The sequence below is a fragment of the Rhinoderma darwinii genome, unplaced genomic scaffold (assembly GCF_050947455.1).
Source record: "Rhinoderma darwinii isolate aRhiDar2 unplaced genomic scaffold, aRhiDar2.hap1 Scaffold_620, whole genome shotgun sequence".
In the NCBI taxonomy this organism is placed as follows: domain Eukaryota; kingdom Metazoa; phylum Chordata; class Amphibia; order Anura; family Rhinodermatidae; genus Rhinoderma; species Rhinoderma darwinii.
Window position 1 is genome coordinate 100,831 of NW_027464176.1, and position 25,148 is coordinate 125,978.

Below are 25,148 nucleotides of genomic sequence, written 5' to 3' on the forward strand. Positions count from 1 at the left end.
AGGAGAGGACGTCCCAGGAGAGTAAAGAGAGAAGGAGAGGACGTCCCAGGAGAGTAAAGGATGAAGTGGAGGCAAGTAAGTAAAGTAGGAAAAAGAATGAGACAGAGCGCAAGACAGACAGACAGACAGAAGAAAAAAAGAAAGAAAGATGAAAGGAGGAGAGGACATCCTGGAAAGTTAAGAAAGAAGAAGAGAGAGGAGGGGAAAAAAAGAAAAAGAAGGATGTCCGGGGGGAGTAAAGAGGGTCTCCAGGTGATCACACTGTGCGGAGATCGTGCGCTCACCTTAGTCACAAAGAAAGGCTCCACATTCTTCTTATACAGGGATAAGATGCCGGGGAGGAGCCGGGCAAGTTGTTCTTCCAGCTTTTCATTGGGAAGTAAGTGACTCAAAGGACCGAGCGCCTCAACCACAGCGAGCCTGACCTGCAGGGGGGGACATGGGGTCAGGACGGGAACGTCAGTCACGGAGCGGGTGGCGCAGTCTCGGGGAGATTGTGCCGTGTCTGTTGCTGGAAGATTTCTAAACTCGTGTGGGAGATGATACAGACCCTGACCATCCATATGGATCTGTATAGACCTATATTGTGCAGCATATAGTGCGGCGCTACACTCATGTAGCAGAGTCCGGAGTGTATTATAAGGACAGCGGCCGGGCTGCAACCTCTCACCTTGGACTCGCGGTTCTGCAGCCAGTTATTGAACAGGACATCATAGGCGTTGAAGAGGTCACTGGAGAAGGTGTCTTTCCTCACGGTGGGGTCCGGAGCCTTGTCCAGGTTAGCGAGATACTCCTGAATACTCTCACTGAAATGCTGCAGGGCTGAGGCAAGAAGAGAGGTCAAAGTGAGAGGCAGAGCCCACGTGCCCCCACATATAACCCCACCCCGCGTCCCCGCATGTAACCCCCCCCCCCCCGGCACGTCCACGCATGTAATGTAGTGCAGTGATACGGCTGCAGTATATATACAGTGCGGGGTAGTAGTGCAGTGTATACGGCTGCAGTATATATACACAGTGCGGGTAGTAGTGCAGTGTATACGGCTGCAGTATACATACAGTGCGGGGTAGTAGTAGTGCAGTGTATACGGCTGCAGTATATATACAGTGCGGGGTAGTAGTGCAGTGTATACGGCTGCAGTATACATACAGTGCGGGGTAGTAGTAGTGCCGTGTATATGGCTGCAGTATATATACAGTGTGGGGTAGTAGTGCAGTGTATACGGCTGCAGTATATATACAGTGCGGGGTAGTAGTGCAGTGTATACGGCTGCAGTATACATACAGTGCGGGGGTAGTAGTAGTGCAGTGTATACGGCTGCAGTATATATACAGTGCGGGGTAGTAGTGCAGTGTATACGGCTGCAGTATACTTACAGTGCGGGGTAGTAGTAGTGCCGTGTATATGGCTGCAGTATATATACAGTGTGGGTTTGTAGTGCAGTGTATACGGCTGCAGTATATATACAGTGCGGGGTAGTAGTGCAGTGTATACGGCTGCAGTATACATACAGTGCGGGTAGTAGTAGTGCCGTGTATATGGCTGCAGTATATATACAGTGTGGGGTAGTAGTGCAGTGTATACGGCTGCAGTATATATACAGTGCGGGGTAGTAGTGCAGTGTATACGGCTGCAGTATATATACAGTGCGGGGTAGTAGTAGTGCCGTGTATACGGCTGCAGTATATATAACATATATAAGGCACTTCACCTGGTTCCCCTGAGAATCGCTCATGTGCGTCGGCCACTCTCTATTTTTGTCCTCGTCACCTGTGCAGGGCTCCGAAACACAAAAAGGGAACCGAGATTTTAACAACCCCCGCCCCGCCCCCGCCCCCGGGGATTCCTCATAGATCAGCTTCATGTATACAGACCTGTACAGGATCAGCCCCCCCGGAGAGGAGGATTCATGTATACAGACCTGTACAGGATCAGCCCCCCGGAGAGGAGGATTCATGTATACAGACCTGTAGAGGATCAGCCCCCCCCCCCCCCGGAGAGGAGGATTCATGTATACAGACCTGTACAGGATCAGCCCCCCCCCCCCCCCAGAGAGGAGGGTTCATGTATACAGACCTGTACAGGATCAGCCCCCCCCCCGGAGAGGAGGATTCATGTATACAGACCTGTACAGGATCAGCCCCCCCCCGGAGAGGAGGATTCATGTATACAGACCTGTACAGGATCAGCCCCCCGGAGAGGAGGGTTCATGTACACAGACCTGTACAGGATCAGCCCCCCCCCCGGAGAGGAGGGTTCATGTATACAGACCTGTACAGGATCAGCCCCCCCCCCCCCCCCCGGAGAGGAGGGATCATGTATACAGACCTGTACAGGATCAGCCCCCCCCCCCCGGAGAGGAGGATTCATGTATACAGACCTGTACAGGATCAGCCCCCCCCGGAGAGGAGGGTTCATGTATACAGACCTGTACAGGATCAGCCCCCCCCGGAGAGGAGGATTCATGTATACAGACCTGTACAGGATCAGCCCCCCCCCGGAGAGGAGGGTTCATGTATACAGACCTGTACAGGATCAGCCCCCCCAGAGAGGAGGATTCATGTATACAGACCTGTACAGGATCAGCCCCCCCGGAGAGGAGGATTCATGTATACAGACCTGTACAGGATCAGCCCCCGAGAGGAGGATTCATGTATACAGACCTGTACAGGATCAGCCCCCCCGGAGAGGAGGATTCATGTATACAGACCTGTACAGGATCAGCCCCCCCCCCCCCCCGGAGAGGAGGGTTCATGTATACAGACCTGTACAGGATCACCCCCCCCCCAGAGAGGAGGGTTCATGTATACAGACCTGTGCAGGATCAGCCCCCCCCCCCCCCGGGAGAGGAGGGTTCATGTATACAGACCTGTACAGGATCAGCCCCCGGAGAGGAGGATTCATGTATACAGACCTGTACAGGATCAGCCCCCCCGGAGAGGAGGGTTCATGTATACAGACCTGTACAGGATCAGCCCCCACCCCCGGAGAGGAGGGTTCATGTATACAGACCTGTACAGGATCAGCCCCCCGGAGAGGAGGATTCATGTATACAGACCTGTACAGGATCAGCCCCCCCCGGAGAGGAGGTTCATGTATACAGACCTGTACAGGATCAGCCCCCCCGGAGAGGAGGGTTCATGTATACAGACCTGTACAGGACGCGGGTGGGCGGAGGTTCTCGGTCTATACATCAGAACACATCTCAAATATTGCAGAGGATGAAGTAAGGTCCGGCCGCACTCACCAACACAGAACACGGCCTTCATGGGGTCCTGCTTCGCCATCCCCAACATCGGGAGCATTGTGCCCAGGATGGAGTTCAGGAACGGGGACCATCCCAAATACTGAGGAGAGACCAATACAGAGGCGGCCATGAGAGGAGTCCTGAGCAGCGTCCTGCACCCCCCACCAGGAACCTCAAGCCCCTCACCTGCCGCGCGGCTCCACCACCGGTCCTACGCTCCATACACTGCAGAACACGGACACCGCCACATAGAAACGACAGCCCCTTCATGTGAAGACAATATACAGGGAGCCCGTCCACTGCAGTGTAATGTATCTGGCAGGATGGAGGAGAACCCCCAGTGTGACAGAGCTGCACCCCATCATTAGCAGAGGTGACCAGTGCGGCCATGGAGCAGCGTGCCCGATCCCAGTGACTGCTCCTCGCTGGCTATATACATGGCCCCAGCTGCTGCAGAACCTCACAAAGACCAGCATGAACATGAGAGCAGCCCTTCCTCCACACGGGTCAGTTCTGCAGGAGCGGAGGAGCATTATGACCCAGAACACACACACTATATATATCTCTGGCGCTGTCACCGGCGTTAGTCGTGAACACATTTATAGCGGACGCTGGAACTTACCATTCGCCATGGAGAGGTTGGCCAACGTCTGCATAATGAAGAATGTGGGAGAATCCCGGGCTGAAACTTGAGCAGAATCTCCTCCATGACGTTGTTGATGAAACGTCTCCCGACAGCTACTAGGACATTGCTGGCCGCCTGCTGCCACTCAATACGATGTCCTGACAGGCAGAGAAAACTCAAGAGATTAGCGCAGCCACAGGAAAACATTACAATGATCTATACACCATAATATATAATATATACTGCCCTCAACAGCCACAGTCATCCAATGTGGAGGACCAGATACAAGACATCTCCCAGGAGACCGTGCACCACGGAGGACATCTCCCAGGAGACGTGCACACCCGGAGGACATCTCCCAGGAGACCGTGCACCACGGAGGACATCTCCCAGAGACCGTGCACCACGGAGGACATCTCCCAGGAGACCGTGCACCACGGAGGACATCTCCCAGGAGACCGTGCACCACGGAGGACATCTCCCAGGAGACCGTGCACCACGGAGGACATCTCCCAGGAGACCGTGCACCACGGAGGACATCTCCCAGGAGACCGTGCACCACGGAGGACATCTCCCAGGAGACCGTGCACCACGGAGGACATCTCCCGGAGACCGTGCACCACGGAGGACATCTCCCAGGAGACCGTGCACCACGGAGGACATCTCCCAGGAGACCGTGCACCACGGAGGACATCTCCCAGGAGACCGTGCACCACGGAGGACATCTCCCAGGAGACCGTGCACCACGGAGGACATCTCCCAGGAGACCGTGCACCACGGAGACATCTCCCAGGAGACCGTGCACCACGGAGGACATCTCCCAGGAGACCGTGCACCACGGAGGACATCTCCCAGGAGACCGTGCACCACGGAGGACATCTCCCAGGAGACCGTGCACCACGGAGGACATCTCCCAGGAGACCGTGCACCACGGAGGACATCTCCCAGGAGACCGTGCACCACGGAGGACATCTCCCAGGAGACCGTGCACCACGGAGGACATCTCCCAGGAGACCGTGCACCACGGAGGACATCTCCCAGGAGACCGTGCACCACGGAGGACATCTCCCAGGAGACCGTGCACCACGGAGGACATCTCCCAGGAGACCGTGCACCACGGAGGACATCTCCCAGGAGACCGTGCACCACGGAGGACATCTCCCAGGAGACCGTGCACCACGGAGGACATCTCCCAGGAGACCGTGCACCACGGAGGACATCTCCCAGGAGACCGTGCACCACGGAGGACATCTCCCAGGAGACCGTGCACCACGGAGGACATCTCACAGGAGACCGTGCACCACGGAGGACATCTCACAGGAGACCGTGCACACGGAGGACATCTCACAGGAGACCGTGCACGACGGAGGACATCTCACACGAGACCGTGCACCACGAAGGACATCTCACACGAGACCGTGCACCACGGAGGACATCTCACAGGAGACCGTGCACCACGGAGGACATCTCACAGGAGACCGTGCACCACGGAGAACATCTCACAGGAGACCGTGCACCACGAGGACATCTCACAGGAGACCGTGCACCACGGAGGACATCTCACAGGAGGCCGTACACCACGGAGGACATCTCACAGGAGGCCGTGCACCACGGAGGACATCTCACAGGAGACCGTGCACCATGGAGGACATCTCACAGGAGACCGTGCACCATGGAGGACATCTCACAGGAGACCGTGCACCATGGAGGACATCTCACAGGAGACCGTGCACCATGGAGGACATCTCACAGGAGACCGTGCACCATGGAGGAAATCTCACAGGAGACCGTGCACCATGGAGGACATCTCACAGGAGACCGTGCACCATGGCGACCAGACATAAGACATCTCACAGAACACACCGAACACACCGGACCCACCTTAGACTTGGTCATCTCATTAGACGCCAGTAGAATAGTCAGTTTAGCGGTCTCCTTGCTCAGATTATTAAGATTGTTCTTCACCACAGTCTCCATGGCTCTCAAGATTATGGTGCGATGGGCGTAAGATAACTGGTATAGAAGAGATATGAAGAGTCAGGGCACCAGCATACAGGAGCGTCATACCTCATATACACATCATACAGACACCGGGATACAGGAGCTTCATACCTCATATACACTGATCATACAGACACCAGGATACAGGAGCGTCATACCTCATATACACTGATCATACAGACACCAGGATACAGGAGCGTCATACCTCATATACACTGATCATACAGACACCGGGATACAGGAGCGTCATACCTCATACACACTGATCATACACACACACACACACCAGGATACAGGAGCTTCATACCACATATACACTGATCATACAGACACCGGCATACAGGAGCGTCATACCTCATATACACATCATACAGACACCGGGATACAGGAGCTTCATACCTCATATACACTGATCATACAGACTACAGGAGCGTCATACCTCATATACACTGATCATACAGACACCAGGATACAGGAGCTTCATACCTCATATACACTGATCATACAGACACCAGGATACAGGAGCGTCATACCTCATATACACTGATCATACAGACACCGGGAAATATAAGCTTCATACCTCATATACACTGATCATACAGACACCGGGATACAGGAGCGTCATACCTCATATACACTGGTCATACACACACCAGGATACAGGAGCGTCATACCTCATATACACTGATCATACAGACACCAGGATACAGGAGCTTCATACCTCATATACACTGATCATACAGACACCGGGAAATATAAGCTTCATACCTCATATACACTGATCATACAGACACCGGGATATAGGAGCGTCATACCTCATATACACATCATACACACACCAGGATACAGGAGCGTCATACCTCATATACACTGATCATACAGACACCAGGATACAGAGCGTCATACCTCATATACACTGATCATACAGACACTGGGATACAGGAGCGTCATACCTCATATACACTGATCATATACACACCGGGATACATGAGCGTCATACCTCATATACACTGATCATACAGACACCAGGATACAGGAGCGTCATACCTCATATACAATGATCATACAGACACCGGGATACAGGAGCGTCATACCTCATATACACTGATCATACACACACCAGGATACAGGAGCGTCATACTCTTATACACTGATCATACAGACACCGGGATACAGGAGCGTCATACCTCATATACACTGATCATACAGACACCGGGATACTCATACAGACACCAGGATACAGGAGCGTCATACCTCATATACACTGATCATACAGACACCGGGATACAGGAGCGTCATACCTCATACACACTGATCATACAGACACAAGGATACAGGAGCGTCATACCTCATATACACTGATCATACAGACACCAGGATACAGGAACTTCATACCTCATATACACTGATCATACAGACACCAGGATACAGGAGCGTCATACCGCATATACACTGATCATACAGACACCGGGATACAGGAGCGTCATACCTCATATACACTGATTATACAGACACCAGGATACAGGAGCATCATACCTCATATACACTGATCATACAGACACCAGGATACAGGAGCTTCATACCTCATACACTGATCACACAGACACCAGGATACAGGAGCGTCATACCTCATATACACATCTACAGACACCGGGATACAGGAGCTTCATACCTCATATACACTGATCATACAGACAACAGGATACAGGAGCTCCATACCTCATATACACACCAGGATACAGGAGCGTCATACCTCATATACACTGATCATACAGACACCAGGATACAGGATCATCATACCTCATATACACTGATCATATACACACCAGGATACAGGAGCGTCATACCTCATATACACTGATCATACAGACACCAGGATACAGGAGCGTCATACCTCATATACACTGATCATACAGACACCAGGATACAGGAGCGTCATACCTCATATATACTGATCATACAGACACCAGGATACAGGAGCTTCATACCTCATATACACGGATCATACAGACACCAGGATACAGGAGCGTCATACCTCATACACACTGATCATACAGACACCAGGATACAGGCGCGTCATATCTCATATACACATCATACAGACACAAGGATACAGGAGCGTCATACCTCATATACACTGATCATACACACACCAGGATACAGGAGCTTCATACCTCATATACACACCAGGATACAGGAGCGTCATACCTCATATACACTGATCATACAGACACCGGGATACAGGAGCGTCATACCTCATATATACTGATCATACAGACACCGGGATACAGGAGCGTCATACCTCATACACACTGATCATACACACACAGGATACAGGAGCTCCATACCTCATATACACACCAGGATACAGGAGCGTCATACCTCATATACACTGATCATACACACACCAGCATACAGGAGCGTCATACCTCATATACACATCATACAGACACCGGGATACAGGAGCTTCATACCTCATATACACTGATCACACAGACACCAGGATACAGAGCGTCATACCTCATATACACTGATCATACAGACACCAGGAGCGTCATACCTCACACACTGATCATACAGACACCAGGATACAAGAGCTTCATACCTCATATACACTGAACATACAGACACCAGGATACAGGAGCTTCATACCTCATATACACTGATCATACAGACACCAGGATACAGGAGCGTCATACCTCATATACACTGATCATACAGACACCGGGATACAGGAGCGTCATACCTCATACACACTGATCATACAGACACCAGGATACAGGAGCGTCATACCTCATATTACACTGATCATACACACACCAGGATACAGGAGCTTCATACCTCATATACACTGATCATACAGACACCAGGATACAGGAGCTTCATACCTCATATACACTGATCATACAGACACCAGGATACAGGAGCGTCATACCTCATATACACATCATACACACACACCAGGATACAGGAGCTTCATACCTCATATACACTGATCATACAAACACCAGGATACAGGAGCTTCATACCTCATATACACTGATCATACAGACACCAGGATACAGGAGCATCATACCTCATATACACTGATCATACAGACACCAGGATACAGGAGCTTCATACCTCATATACACTGATCATACAGACACCAGGATACAGGAGCGTCATACCTCATATACACTGATCATACAGACACCGGGATACAGGAGCGTCATACCTCATATACACTGATCATACAGACACCAGGATACAGGAGCGTCATACCTCATATACACTGATCATACAGACACCGGGATACAGGAGCGTCATACCTCATATACACTGATCATACAGACACCAGGATACAGGAGCGTCATACCTCATATACACTGATCATACAGACACCGGGATACAGGAGCTTCATACCTCATATACACTGATCATACAGACACCAGGATACAGGAGCGTCATACCTCATATACACTGATCATACAGACACCGGGATACAGGAGCTTCATACCTCATATACACGGATCATACAGACACCAGGATACAGGAGCGTCATACCTCAAATACACAGATCATACAGACACCAGGATACAGGAGCTTCATACCTCATATACACTGATCATACAGACACCAGGATACAGGAGCGTCATACCTCATATACACTGATCATACTGACACCGGGATACAGGAGCTTCATACCTCATATACACTGATCATACAGACACCGGGATACAGGAGCGTCATACCTCATTTACACTGATCATGCAGACACCGGGAAATATAAGCTTCATACCTCATATACACTGATCATACAGACACCAGGATACAGGAGCTTCATACCTCATATACACTGATCATACAGACACCAGGATACAGGAGCTTCATACCTCATATACACATCATACACACGGATTACACAGACACCAGGATACAGGAGCGTCATACCTCATATACACTGATCATACAGACACCAGGATACAGGAGCTTCATACCTCATATACACTGATCATACAGACACCAGGATACAGGAGCTTCATACCTCATATACACTGATCATACAGACACCGGGATACAGGAGCTTCATACCTCATATACACTGATCATACAGACACCAGCATACAGGAGCGTCATACCTCATATACACTGATCATACAGACACCAGGATACAGGAGCGTCATACCTCATATACACTGATCATACAGACACCAGGATACAGGAGCTTCATACCTCATATACACTGATCATACAGACACCAGGATACAGGAGCTTCATACCTCATATACACACGGATTACACAGACACCAGGATACAGGAGCGTCATACCTCATATACACTGATCATACAGACACCAGGATACAGGAGCTTCATACCTCATATACACTGATCATACAGACACCAGGATACAGGAGCTTCATACCTCATATACACTGATCATACAGACACCAGGATACAGGAGCGTCATACCTCATACACACTGATCATACAGACACCAGGATACAGGAGCTTCATACCTCATATACACTGATCATACAGACACCAGGATACAGGAGCGTCATACCTCATATACACATCATACACACACACCAGGATACAGGAGCTTCATACCTCATATACACTGATCATACAGACACCAGGATACAGGAGCTTCATACCTCATATACACTGATCATACAGACACCAGGATACAGGAGCGTCATACCTCATATACACTGATCATACAGACACCGGGATACAGGAGCTTCATACCTCATATACACTGATCATACAGACACCAGGATACAGGAGCGTCATACCTCATATATACTGATCATACAGACACCAGGATACAGGAGCTTCATACCTCATATACACGGATCATACAGACACCAGGATACAGGAGCGTCATACCTCATATACACAGATCATACAGACACCAGGATACAGGAGCTTCATACCTCATATACACTGATCATACAGACACCAGGATACAGGAGCGTCATACCTCATATACACTGATCATGCAGACTCCGGGATACAGGAGCTTCATACCTCATATAAACTGATCATACAGACACCAGGATACAGGAGCGTCATACCTCATATACACTGATCATACAGACACCGAGATACAGGAGCGTCATACCTCATATACACTGATCATACAGACACCAGGATACAGGAGCGTCATACCTCATATACACTGATCATACAGACACCGGGATACAGGAGCTTCATACCTCATATACACTGATCATACAGACACCAGCATACAGGAGCGTCATACCTCATATACACTGATCATACAGACACCAGGATACAGGAGCTTCATACCTCATATACACTGATCATACAGACACCAGGATACAGGAGCTTCATACCTCATATACACGGATCATACAGACACCGGGATACAGGAGCTTCATACCTCATATACACTGATCATACAGACACCAGCATACAGGAGCGTCATACCTCATATACACTGATCATACAGACACCAGGATACAGGAGCGTCATACCTCATATACACTGATCATACAGACACCAGGATACAGGAGCTTCATACCTCATATACACTGATCATACAGACACCAGAATACAGGAGCTTCATACCTCATATACACATCATACACACGGATTACACAGACACCAGGATACAGGAGCGTCATACCTCATATACACTGATCATACAGACACCAGGATACAGGAGCTTCATACCTCATATACACTGATCATACAGACACCAGGATACAGGAGCTTCATACCTCATATACACTGATCATACAGACACCAGGATACAGGAGCGTCATACCTCATACACACTGATCATACAGACACCAGGATACAGGAGCTTCATACCTCATATACACTGATCATACAGACACCAGGATACAGGAGCGTCATACCTCATATACACATCATACACACACACCAGGATACAGGAGCTTCATACCTCATATACACTGATCATACAGACACCAGGATACAGGAGCTTCATACCTCATATACACTGATCATACAGACACCAGGATACAGGAGCTTCATACCTCATATACACTGATCATACAGACACCAGGATACAGGAGCGTCATACCTCATACACACTGATCATACAGACACCAGGATACAGGAGCTTCATACCTCATATACACTGATCATACAGACACCAGGATACAGGAGCATCATACCTCATATACACTGATCATACAGACACCAGGATACAGGAGCTTCATACCTCATATACACTGATCATACAGACACCAGGATACAGGAGCGTCATACCTCATATACACTGATCATACAGACACCGGGATACAGGAGCGTCATACCACATATACACTGATCATACAGACACCAGGATACAGGAGCGTCATACCTCATATACACTGATCATACAGACACCGGGATACAGGAGCTTCATACCTCATATACACTGATCATACAGACACCAGGATACAGGAGCGTCATACCTCATATATACTGATCATACAGACACCAGGATACAGGAGCTTCATACCTCATATACACGGATCATACAGACACCAGGATACAGGAGCGTCATACCTCATATACACAGATCATACAGACACCAGGATACAGGAGCTTCATACCTCATATACACTGATCATACAGACACCAGGATACAGGAGCGTCATACCTCATATACACTGATCATGCAGACACCAGGATACAGGAGCTTCATACCTCATATACACTGATCATACAGACACCAGGATACAGGAGCGTCATACCTCATATACACTGATCATACAGACACCAGGATACAGGAGCTTCATACCTCATATACACATCATACAGACACCGGGATACAGGAGCTTCATACCTCATATACACTGATCATATACACGGATTACACAGACACCAGGATACAGGAGCGTCATACCTCATATATACTGATCATACAGACACCGGGAAATATAAGCTTCATACCTCATATACACTGATCATACAGACACCGGGATACAGCAGCGTCATACCTCATATACACTGATCATACAGACACCGGCATACAGGAGCGTCATACCTCATATACACTAATCATACAGACACCGGCATACAGGAGCGTCATACCTCATATACACTGATCATACAGACACCGGGATACAGGAGCGTCATACCTCATATACACTGATCATACAGACACCAGGATACAGGAGCGTCATACCTCATATACACTGATCATACAGACACCGGGAAATATAAGCTTCATACCTCATATACACTGATCATACAGACACCAGGATACAGGAGCGTCATACCTCATATACACACCAGGATACAGGAGCGTCATACCTCATATACACACCAGGATACAGGAGCGTCATACCTCATATACACACCAGGATACAGGAGCGTCATACCTCATATACACACCAGGATACAGGAGCGTCATACCTCATATACACTGATCATACACACACCAGGATACAGGAGCTTCATACCTCATATACACTGATCATACACACACCAGGATACAGGAGCTTCATACCTCATATACACTGATCATACAGACACCGGGATATAGGAGCGTCATACCTCATATACACTGATCATACAGACACCAGGATATAGGAGCGTCATACCTCATATACACTGATCATACAGACACCAGGATACAGGAGCGTCATACCTCATATACACTGATCATACAGACACCAGGATATAGGAGCGTCATACCTCATATACACTGATCATACAGACACCAGGATACAGGAGCGTCATACCTCATATACACGGATCATACAGACACCAGGATACAGGAGCGTCATACCTCATATACACTGATCATACAGACACCAGGATACAGGCGCGTCATATCTCATATACACATCATACAGACACAAGGATACAGGAGCGTCATACCTCATATACACTGATCATACAGACACCAGGATACAGGAGCTTCATACCTCATATACACTGATCATACAGACACCAGGATACAGGAGCTTCATACCTCATATACACTGATCATACAGACACCGGGATACAGGAGCTTCATACCGCATATACACTGATCATACAGACACCAGGATACAGGAGCGTCATACCTCATATACACTGATCATACAGACACCGGGATACAGGAGCGTCATACCTCATATACACGGATCATACAGACACCAGGATACAGGAGCTTCATACCTCATATACACTGATCATACAGACACCAGGATACAGGAGCTTCATACCTCATATACACTGATCATACAGACACCGGAATACAATGTTATATCTTTTATACAGCGATTCTATGCACATCATACAGTAAACACACAGAGTTTATACCTTGTCATGCTGGCGCAGGTATGAATCACATGCCTCCAGCACCTCTACCGGGGCCGTCTCCCCGATGAAGCACAGCGAGTTGTAGATCTGTTCCTGTACATCAGGGTCCTTGTCCGTTGAGGCGTCCATGAGGGTCACGGCCAGGCCTGGGTAAGGATGGATATAAAGCATGTAAACCCTCTCAGCAATAAGACCAGGCCTGTGCCCGGCAGCGCTCGGATGAGAGGTCCCTGGCACCAGGTCTTGGTAGAGATGTGGGCTCAACTATACCAAGGGGAGGGGAGACCTCCAGCAATGCTCATTACTATTAGATTGGGTGACTGGTGACTATCAATTATTGGCCGACGGGTGTACAAGGGGAAATCTTAAAGTATGGTGACTGCAGCTCTGGATGTGACTGGAGTACAAGACACGATGTAACAGCAATATAGTGAACGCAGCTCTGGATGGGACTGCAGTATAAGACATGATGTGACAGTAGTATAGTGACTGCAGCTCTGGATGAAACTGGAGTATAAGACATGATGTGACAGTAGTATAGTGACTGCAGCTCTGGATGTGACTGGAGTATAAGACATGATGTAACAGCAGTATAGTGACTGCAGCTCTGGATGGGACTGCAGTATAAGACATGATGTGACAGTAGTATAGTGACTGCAGCTCTGGATGTGACTGGAGTATAAGACTTGATGTAACAGCAGTATAGTGACTGCAGCTCTGGATGTGACTGGAGTAGAAGACATGAAGTAACAGCAGCTCTGGATGTGGCTGGAGACATAATGTAACAGGATGAGGGACTTACGTTTTACGCTGGAGCTGGCCATGTTGGTCCCGGTCCAGCTGACGGTGACGTCCAGCAGATTATTGCGGCTTCTGTTGAGTGAAGGATGTGCAGATGATGGAGACGTCTACATAGCGTCCATCCTCATCATCCTCACCACCATCCTCATCATCCTCACCGGTCCCTTATTGTAGAGCAGCCGTCACAGGACAAGTACCACAGACTTTCCTCTGAGGATCCGGGTCTCTGGAAGACACAGCAGAAAGAAGCTGCCGCCGGCCCCGCGGTGACGTCCCACAGACGGTGGTGAGATTAGGAAGCAGCCGAGGACCCCTCCCCCCACACCTGACACAGGTATCCTGACCTCTCACCTCACTAGGAAAAAAACAAAAAAAAAAATCAATAAACATGAAAACGGCAGCGACTGATCACACAGCCCCCTCCCCCGCACAGCGCCCCCCCTTATACAGCGCGCACCCCCCCCCTTACACAGCGCACCCCCCCACCCCCCCCCCCCCCCCCGGTTCCTCTGTCAGTCTTTACTGTGCTCTGTAATTCTTGTCGTGCAGCAGGAGGCTCAGGATGAGCTGCAGGTCTGTGTGAGGACACCGGGACTATAAATGAGGAGATGACTCCAGGATGAGTGTTCCGGCTGCCGCCCTCGTGATCCCCGGCCCCCCCCCCCCACCTCAGAGAATATTCCCACAGCCTCCGGTAGTCACAGAACCGATGACAAGAGCAAAGAAACCTGCGGCCCACACACAGCGACTACAGCCTCCGAGGCGTGACAGTGATCTGTACACAGAGAACACCCCCTCCCTCCAAGATCATAACCCCCCCCCCTCAAAGATCATTAACCCCCCTCCCTCCAAGATCATAAACCCCCCCCCTCCAAGATCATAAACCCCCCCTCCCTCCAAGATCATAAACCCCCCCTCCCTCCAAGATCATAAACCCCCCCTCCCTCCAAGATCATAAACCCCCCTCCCTTCAAGATCATAAACCCCCCCTCCCTCCAAGATCATTAACCCCCCTCCCTCCAAGATCATTAACCCCCCTCCCTCCAAGATCATTAACCCCCCTCCCTCCAAGATCATTAACCCCCCTCCCTCCAAGATCATAAACCCCCCCCCTCCAAGATCATAAACCCCCCCCCCTCCAAGATCATAAACCCCCCCCCCTCCAAGATCATAAACCCCCCCCCCTCCAAGATCATAAACCCCCCCCCTCCAAGATCATAAACCCCCCTCCCTCCAAGATCATAAACCCCCCTCCCTCCAAGATCATAAACCCCCCTCCCTCCAAGATCATAAACCCCCCCCTCCAAGATCATAAACCCCCCCCTCCAAGATCATTAACCCCCCCTCCCTCCAAGATCATAACCCCCCCTCCCTCCAAGATCATAACCCCCCCTCCCTCCAAGATCATAACCCCCCCTCCCTCCAAGATCATAAACCCCCCTCCCTCCAAGATCATAAACCCCCCTCCCTCCAAGATCATAAACCCCCCCCTCCAAGATCATAAACCCCCCCCTCCAAGATCATTAACCCCCCCTCCCTCCAAGATCATAACCCCCCCTCCCTCCAAGATCATAACCCCCCCTCCCTCCAAGATCATAACACCCCCCCTCCAAGATCATAACACCCCCCCTCCAAGATCATAAACCCCCCTCCCTCCAAGATCATAAACCCGCCTCCCTCCAAGATCATAACACCCCCCCTCCCTCCAAGATCATAACACCCCCCCTCCCTCCAAGATCATAACACCCCCCCCCTCCAAGATCATAAACCCCCCTCCCTCCATCATCATAAACCCCCCCCCTCCAAGATCATAAACCCCCCTCCCTCGATCATAAACCCCCCTCCCTCCATCATAAACCCCCCCCCCCTCCAAGATCATAAACCCCCCTCCCTCCAAGATCATAAACCCCCCTCCCTCCAAGATCATAAACCCCCCTCCCTCCATCATAAACCCCCCCCCCCTCCAAGATCATAAACCCCCCCCCTCCAAGATCATAAACCCCCCTCCCTCCAAGATCCTCAGTGGTTAGCACTATTGCCTTGCAGCGCTGGGGTCCTGGGTTCAAATCCAACAAAGGACAACATCTGCATGGAGTTTGTATGTTCTCCCCGTGTTTGCGTGGGTTTCCTCCCACACCCCAAAAACATACCCATAGGGAATTTAGATTGTGAGCCCCAATGGGGACAGTAAAAAAGTGGACCTCTGTACAGCGCTGCGTAATATGTTGGCGCTATATAAGTAACTGAAATAAATAAATAAATAATAAATAAACCCCCCTCCCTCCAAGATCATTAACCCCCCTCCCTCCAAGATCATTAACCCCCCTCCCTCCAAGATCATAACACCCCCCCTCCCTCCAACATCATAACACCCCCCCTCCCTCCAACATCATAAACCCCCCTCCCTCCAACATCATAAACCCCCCTCCCTCCAACATCATAAACCCCCCTCCCCCAAATCACAACTTCCTGAACATATAATTCATCCCCTTAAAATTACATAGATCCAAACCTCCAGCAGATACCTCCCCCATAGATCTCCAGCAGAGCCCCCCCATAGATCTCCAGCAGAGCCCCCCCATAGATCTCCAGCAGAGCCCCCCCATAGATCTCCAGCAGATACCCCCCCCATAGATCTCCAGCAGAGCCCCCCCCATAGATCTCCAGCAGAGCCCCCCCATAGATCTCCAGCAGATACCCCCCCCCCATAGATCTCCAGCAGAGCCCCCCCATAGATCTCCAGCAGATACCCCCCCCCACATAGATCTCCAGCAGAGCCCCCCCCCCATAGATCTCCAGCAGAGCCCCCCCCCCATAGATCTCCAGCAGAGCCCCCCCCCATAGATCTCCAGCAGAGCCCCCCCATAGATCTCCAGCAGATACCCCCCCACACAGATCTCCAGCAGAGCCCCCCCCCCCATAGATCACAGGTGACGCACCGTTGGTTATGACATGCCCCTCTCACCATGAATGGTCCCGCGTCCACCTTCTCCGGCTCTGCAGCCTCCACTGCCTGTTCTTCCTGAGCCTCCTGGTTCATGTGTAATATCTGCCTCTACATCACACTGCAGCCTCCACACAGGATGATGGGGGGAGTTGTGGCTGTTCGGGGGATGGGGGGGGGGGGGTAGTGAAGATCTTATTGTACTGGAGACGTCAAACAAGCTGCACAACTTCTACATTTATCACCTCAGAGCAAACAGCAGGGAGGGGGAGGGGAAGACACCGAGGGGGAGGCCGGGGCAACACGGGGTCTAATCACCGAGGCGGAGGAGGAGGGCCGGGAACAACGTGTAGGGAGGAAAACTGCATCACATGTAACACAACTAACCGCATCACACACAACCAACCGCGTCACACACAACCAACCGCGTCACACACAACCAAACGCGTCACACACACACACAACCAACCAAACGCGTCACACACACACACAACCAACCGCGTCACACACACACACAACCAACCGCGTCACACACACACACAACCAACCGCGTCACACACAACCAACCGTGTCACACACACACAACCGCGTCACACACACACAACCGCGTCTCACACACACAACCGCGTCTCACACACACACAACCAACCCACACACACACACAAGCAACCGCGTCACACACAACCAACCGCGTCACACACAACCAACCGCGTCACACACAACCAACCGCGTCACACACAACCAACCAAGTCACACACAACCAACCAACCAACAGCGTCACACACACACACCAACCAACCAACCGCGTCACATGTAACACAACTAACCGCATCGCGCACACACAACCAACCACGTCACATGTAACACAACTAACCGCATCGCACACACAACCGCGTCACATGTAACACAACTAACTGCGTCACACACACAACCAGCCGCGTCACATGTAAGACACAACCAACCACGGCACACACACAACCAGCCACGTCACATGTAACGCACAACCAACCATGTCACACACACACACACAAAACCAACTGTGTCACATGTAACACAAGCAACCGCGTCACACACACAAGCAACCGCGTCACACACACAAGCAACCGCGTCACACACACAAGCAACCGCGTCACACACACAAGCAACCGCGTCACACACACAAGCAACCGCGTCACACACACAAGCAACCGCGTCACACACACAAGCAACCGCGTCACACACACAAGCAACCGCGTCACACACACAAGCAACCGCGTCTCACACACAACCAACCGCGTCACATGTAACAACCAACCGCGTCACACACACACACACAACCGCGTCACACACACAACCAACCGCATCACAAACACACAACCACACACACACACCCAACCAAGTTACATGTAACCCATCAACCGCGTCACACACACAACCAACCACGTCCCATGTAACACACAACCAACCACGTCACACACACACAACCACGTCACATGTAACACACAACCAACTACGTTACACACACAAGCCACGTCACACAAAACCAACCACGTCACATATAACACACAATTAACCGCGTCACACACACACAACCAATCACGTCACATGTAACACAACTAACCGCGTCACACACACACAACCAACCGCATCACAAACACACAACCAACCGCGTCACATACACACAACCAAGTCACACACAACCAACCGCGTCACACACAACCAACCGCGTCACACACAACCAACCACGTCACATGTCAGACACAACCACGTTACACACACAACCAGCCACGTCACACAAAACCAACCACGTCACATGTAACACACAACCAACCAGGTCACGTGTAACACAACTATCCGCGTCACACGTAACACAACTAACCGCGTCACACACACACAAACGCGTCACACACACCCAACCGCGTCACACGTAAGACACAACCAACCACGTCACATGTAACACAACTAACCGCATCACACACACAACCAACCGCGTCACACACACAACCAACCGTGTCACACACACAACCACGTCACATGTCAGACACAACCAACCACGTTACACACACAACAGCCACGTCACACAAAACCAACCACGTCACATATAACACACAATTAACCGCGTCACACACACACAACCAATCACGTCACATGTAACACAACTAACCACGTCACACACACACAACCAACCGCATCACACACAACCAACCGCGTCACACACAACCAACCGCGTCACACACAACCAAACGCGTCACACACACACACAACCAACCGCGTCACACACACACACAACCAACCGCGTCACACACACACACAACCAACCGCGTCACACACACACACAACCAACCGCGTCACACACAACCAACCGTGTCACACACACACAACCGCGTCACACACACACAACCGCGTCTCACACACACAACCGCGTCTCACACACACAACCGCGTCTCACACACACAACCGCGTCTCACACACACACAACCAACCAAGTCACACACACACACAAGCAACCGCGTCACACACAACCAACCGCGTCACACACAACCAACCGCGTCACACACAACCAACCGCGTCACACACAACCAACCGCGTCACACACAACCAACCGCGTCACACACAACCAACCGCGTCACACACAACCAACCAAGTCACACACAACCAACCAACCAACAGCGTCACACACACACACCAACCAACCAACCGCGTCACATGTAACACAACTAACCGCATCGCGCACACACAACCAACCAACCGCGTCACATGTAACACAACTAACCGCATCGCACACACAACCGCGTCACATGTAACACAACTAACTGCGTCACACACACAACCAGCCGCGTCACATGTAAGACACAACCAACCACGGCACACACACAACCAGCCACGTCACATGTAACGCACAACCAACCATGTCACACACACACACACAAAACCAACTGCGTCACATGTAACACAAGCAACCGCGTCACACACACAAGCAACCGCGTCACACACACAAGCAACCGCGTCACACACACAAGCAACCGCGTCACACACACAAGCAACCGCGTCACACACACAACCAACCGCGTCACACACACAACCAACCGCGTCACATGTAACAACCAACCGCGTCACACACACACACAACCGCGTCACACACACAACCAACCGCATCACAAACACACAACCACACACACACACCCAACCAAGTTACATGTAACCCATCAACCGCGTCACACACACAACCAACCACGTCCCATGTAACACACAACCAACCACGTCACACACACACAACCACGTCACATGTAACACACAACCAACTACGTTACACACACAACAAGCCACGTCACACAAAACCAACCACGTCACATATAACACACAATTAACCGCGTCACACACACACAACCAATCACGTCACATGTAACACAACTAACCGCGTCACACACACACAACCAACCGCATCACAAACACACACACACAACCAACCGCGTCACATACACACAACCAAGTCACACACAACCAACCGCGTCACACACAACCAACCGCGTCACACACAACCAACCGCGTCACATGTCAGACACAACCACGTTACACACACAACCAGCCACGTCACACAAAACCAACCACGTCACATGTAACACACAACCAACCAGGTCACGTGTAACACAACTATCCGCGTCACACGTAACACAACTAACCGCGTCACACACACACAAACGCGTCACACACACCCAACCGCGTCACACGTAAGACACAACCAACCACGTCACATGTAACACAACTAACCGCATCACACACACAACCAACCGCGTCACACACACAACCAACCGTGTCACACACACAACCACGTCACATGTCAGACACAACCAACCACGTTACACACACAACAGCCACGTCACACAAAACCAACCACGTCACATATAACACACAATTAACCGCGTCACACACACACAACCAATCACGTCACATGTAACACAACTAACCACGTCACACACACACACACAACCAACCGCATCACAAACACACACACAGAACCAACCGCGTCACACACACACAACCACGTCACACACAACCGCGTCACACACAACCAACCGCGTCACACACAACCAACCGCGTCACATGTAACACACAACCAACCGCGTCACATGTCAGACACAACCACGTTACACACACAACCAGCCACGTCACATGTAACACAACTAACCGCGTCACACGTAACACAACTAACCGCGTCACACACAACCAACCGCGTCACACGTAAGACACAACCAACCACGTCACATGTAACACAACTAACCGCATCACACACACAACCAACCGCGTCTCACACACAACCAACCGCGTCTCACACACAACCACGTCACACACACAACCACATCACATGTCAGACACAACCAACCACGTTACACACACAACAGCCACGTCACACAAAACCAACCACGTCACATGTAACACACAACCAACCGCGTCACACACACACAACCAACCGCGTCACACACACACACACACACACAACCACGTCACATGTAACACACAACCACGTCACATGTAAGACACAACCAACCGCGTCACATGTAACACAACCAACCGCGTCACATGTAACACACAAGCGAACGCGTCACATGTCACACACAAGCGAACGCGTCACATGTCACACACAAGCGAACGCGTCACATGTCACACACAAGCGAACGCGTCACATGTCACACACAGCCGACCGCGTCACACACACAGCCGACCGCGTCACACACACAGCCGACCGCGTCACACACACAGCCGACCGCGTCACACACACAGCCGACCGCGTCACACACACAGCCGACCGCGTCACACACACAGCCGACCGCGTCACACACACAGCCGACCGCGTCACACACACAGCCGACCGCGTCACACACACAGCCGACCGCGTCACACACACAGCCGACCGCGTCACACACACAGCCGACCGCGTCACACACACAGCCGACCGCGTCACACACACAGCCGACCGCGTCACACACACAGCCGACCGCGTCACACACACAGCCGACCGCGTCACACACACAGCCGACCGCGTCACACACACAGCCGACCGCGTCACACACAACCAACCGCGTCACATGTAACACACAACCAACCGCGTCACATGTCAGACACAACCACGTTACACACACAACCAGCCACGTCACATGTAACACAACTAACCGCGTCACACGTAACACAACTAACCGCGTCACACACAACCAACCGCGTCACACGTAAGACACAACCAACCACGTCACATGTAACACAACTAACCGCATCACACACACAACCAACCGCGTCTCACACACAACCAACCGCGTCTCACACACAACCACGTCACACACACAACCACATCACATGTCAGACACAACCAACCACGTTACACACACAACAGCCACGTCACACAAAACCAACCACGTCACATGTAACACACAACCAACCGCGTCACACACACACAACCAACCGCGTCACACACACACACACACACACAACCACGTCACATGTAACACACAACCACGTCACATGTAAGACACAACCAACCGCGTCACATGTAACACAACCAACCGCGTCACATGTCACACACAAGCGAACGCGTCACATGTCACACACAAGCGAACGCGTCACATGTCACACACAAGCGAACGCGTCACATGTCACACACAAGCGAACGCGTCACATGTCACACACAAGCGAACGCGTCACATGTCACACACAGCCGACCGCGTCACACACACAGCCGACCGCGTCACACACACAGCCGACCGCGTCACACACACAGCCGACCGCGTCACACACACAGCCGACCGCGTCACACACACAGCCGACCGCGTCACACACACAGCCGACCGCGTCACACACACAGCCGACCGCGTCACACACACAGCCGACCGCGTCACACACACAGCCGACCGCGTCACACACACAGCCGACCGCGTCACACACACAGCCGACCGCGTCACACACACAGCCGACCGCGTCACACACACAGCCGACCGCGTCACACACACAGCCGACCGCGTCACACACACAGCCGACCGCGTCACACACACAACCAACCGCGTCACACACAACCAACCGCGTCACATGTAACACACAACCAACCGCGTCACATGTCAGACACAACCACGTTACACACACAACCAGCCACGTCACATGTAACACAACTAACCGCGTCACACGTAACACAACTAACCGCGTCACACACAACCAACCGCGTCACACGTAAGACACAACCAACCACGTCACATGTAACACAACTAACCGCATCACACACACAACCAACCGCGTCTCACACACAACCAACCGCGTCTCACACACAACCACGTCACACACACAACCACATCACATGTCAGACACAACCAACCACGTTACACACACAACAGCCACGTCACACAAAACCAACCACGTCACATGTAACACACAACCAACCGCGTCACACACACAGCCGACCGCGTCACACACACAGCCGACCGCGTCACACACACAGCCGACCGCGTCACACACACAGCCGACCGCGTCACACACACAGCCGACCGCGTCACACACACAGCCGACCGCGTCACACACACAGCCGACCGCGTCACACACACAGCCGACCGCGTCACACACACAGCCGACCGCGTCACACACACAGCCGACCGCGTCACACACACAGCCGACCGCGTCACACACACAGCCGACCGCGTCACACACACAGCCGACCGCGTCACACACACAGCCGACCGCGTCACACACACAGCCGACCGCGTCACACACACAGCCGACCGCGTCACACACACAGCCGACCGCGTCACACACACAGCCGACCGCGTCACACACACAGCCGACCGCGTCACACACACAGCCGACCGCGTCACACACACAGCCGACCGCGTCACACACACAGCCGACCGCGTCACACACACAGCCGACCGCGTCACACACACAGCCGACCACGTCACACACACAGCCGACCACGTCACACACACAGCCGACCACGTCACACACACAGCCGACCACGTCACACACACAGCCGACCACGTCACACACACAGCCGACCACGTCACACACACAGCCGACCACGTCACACACACAGCCGACCACGTCACACACACAGCCGACCACGTCACACACACAGCCGACCACGTCACACACATAGCCGACCACGTCACACACATAGCCGACCACGTCACACAACACACACATCAATCTGCCCTAAAAAGGAACCATTTCCCTCCTGATCCCAAGTGGCGATCAAACTGGATCATCATTCACACAAGATTCTACACATTGACATAGGCTGATAT

General features: G+C 51.4%; 1 pseudogene; it reads right to left on the reverse strand.

Annotated features, from left to right (window-relative positions):
- Positions 1-25,148, reverse strand: part of LOC142726243 (maestro heat-like repeat-containing protein family member 1) — a 36,757-nt pseudogene that overhangs the window by 436 nt on the left and 11,173 nt on the right.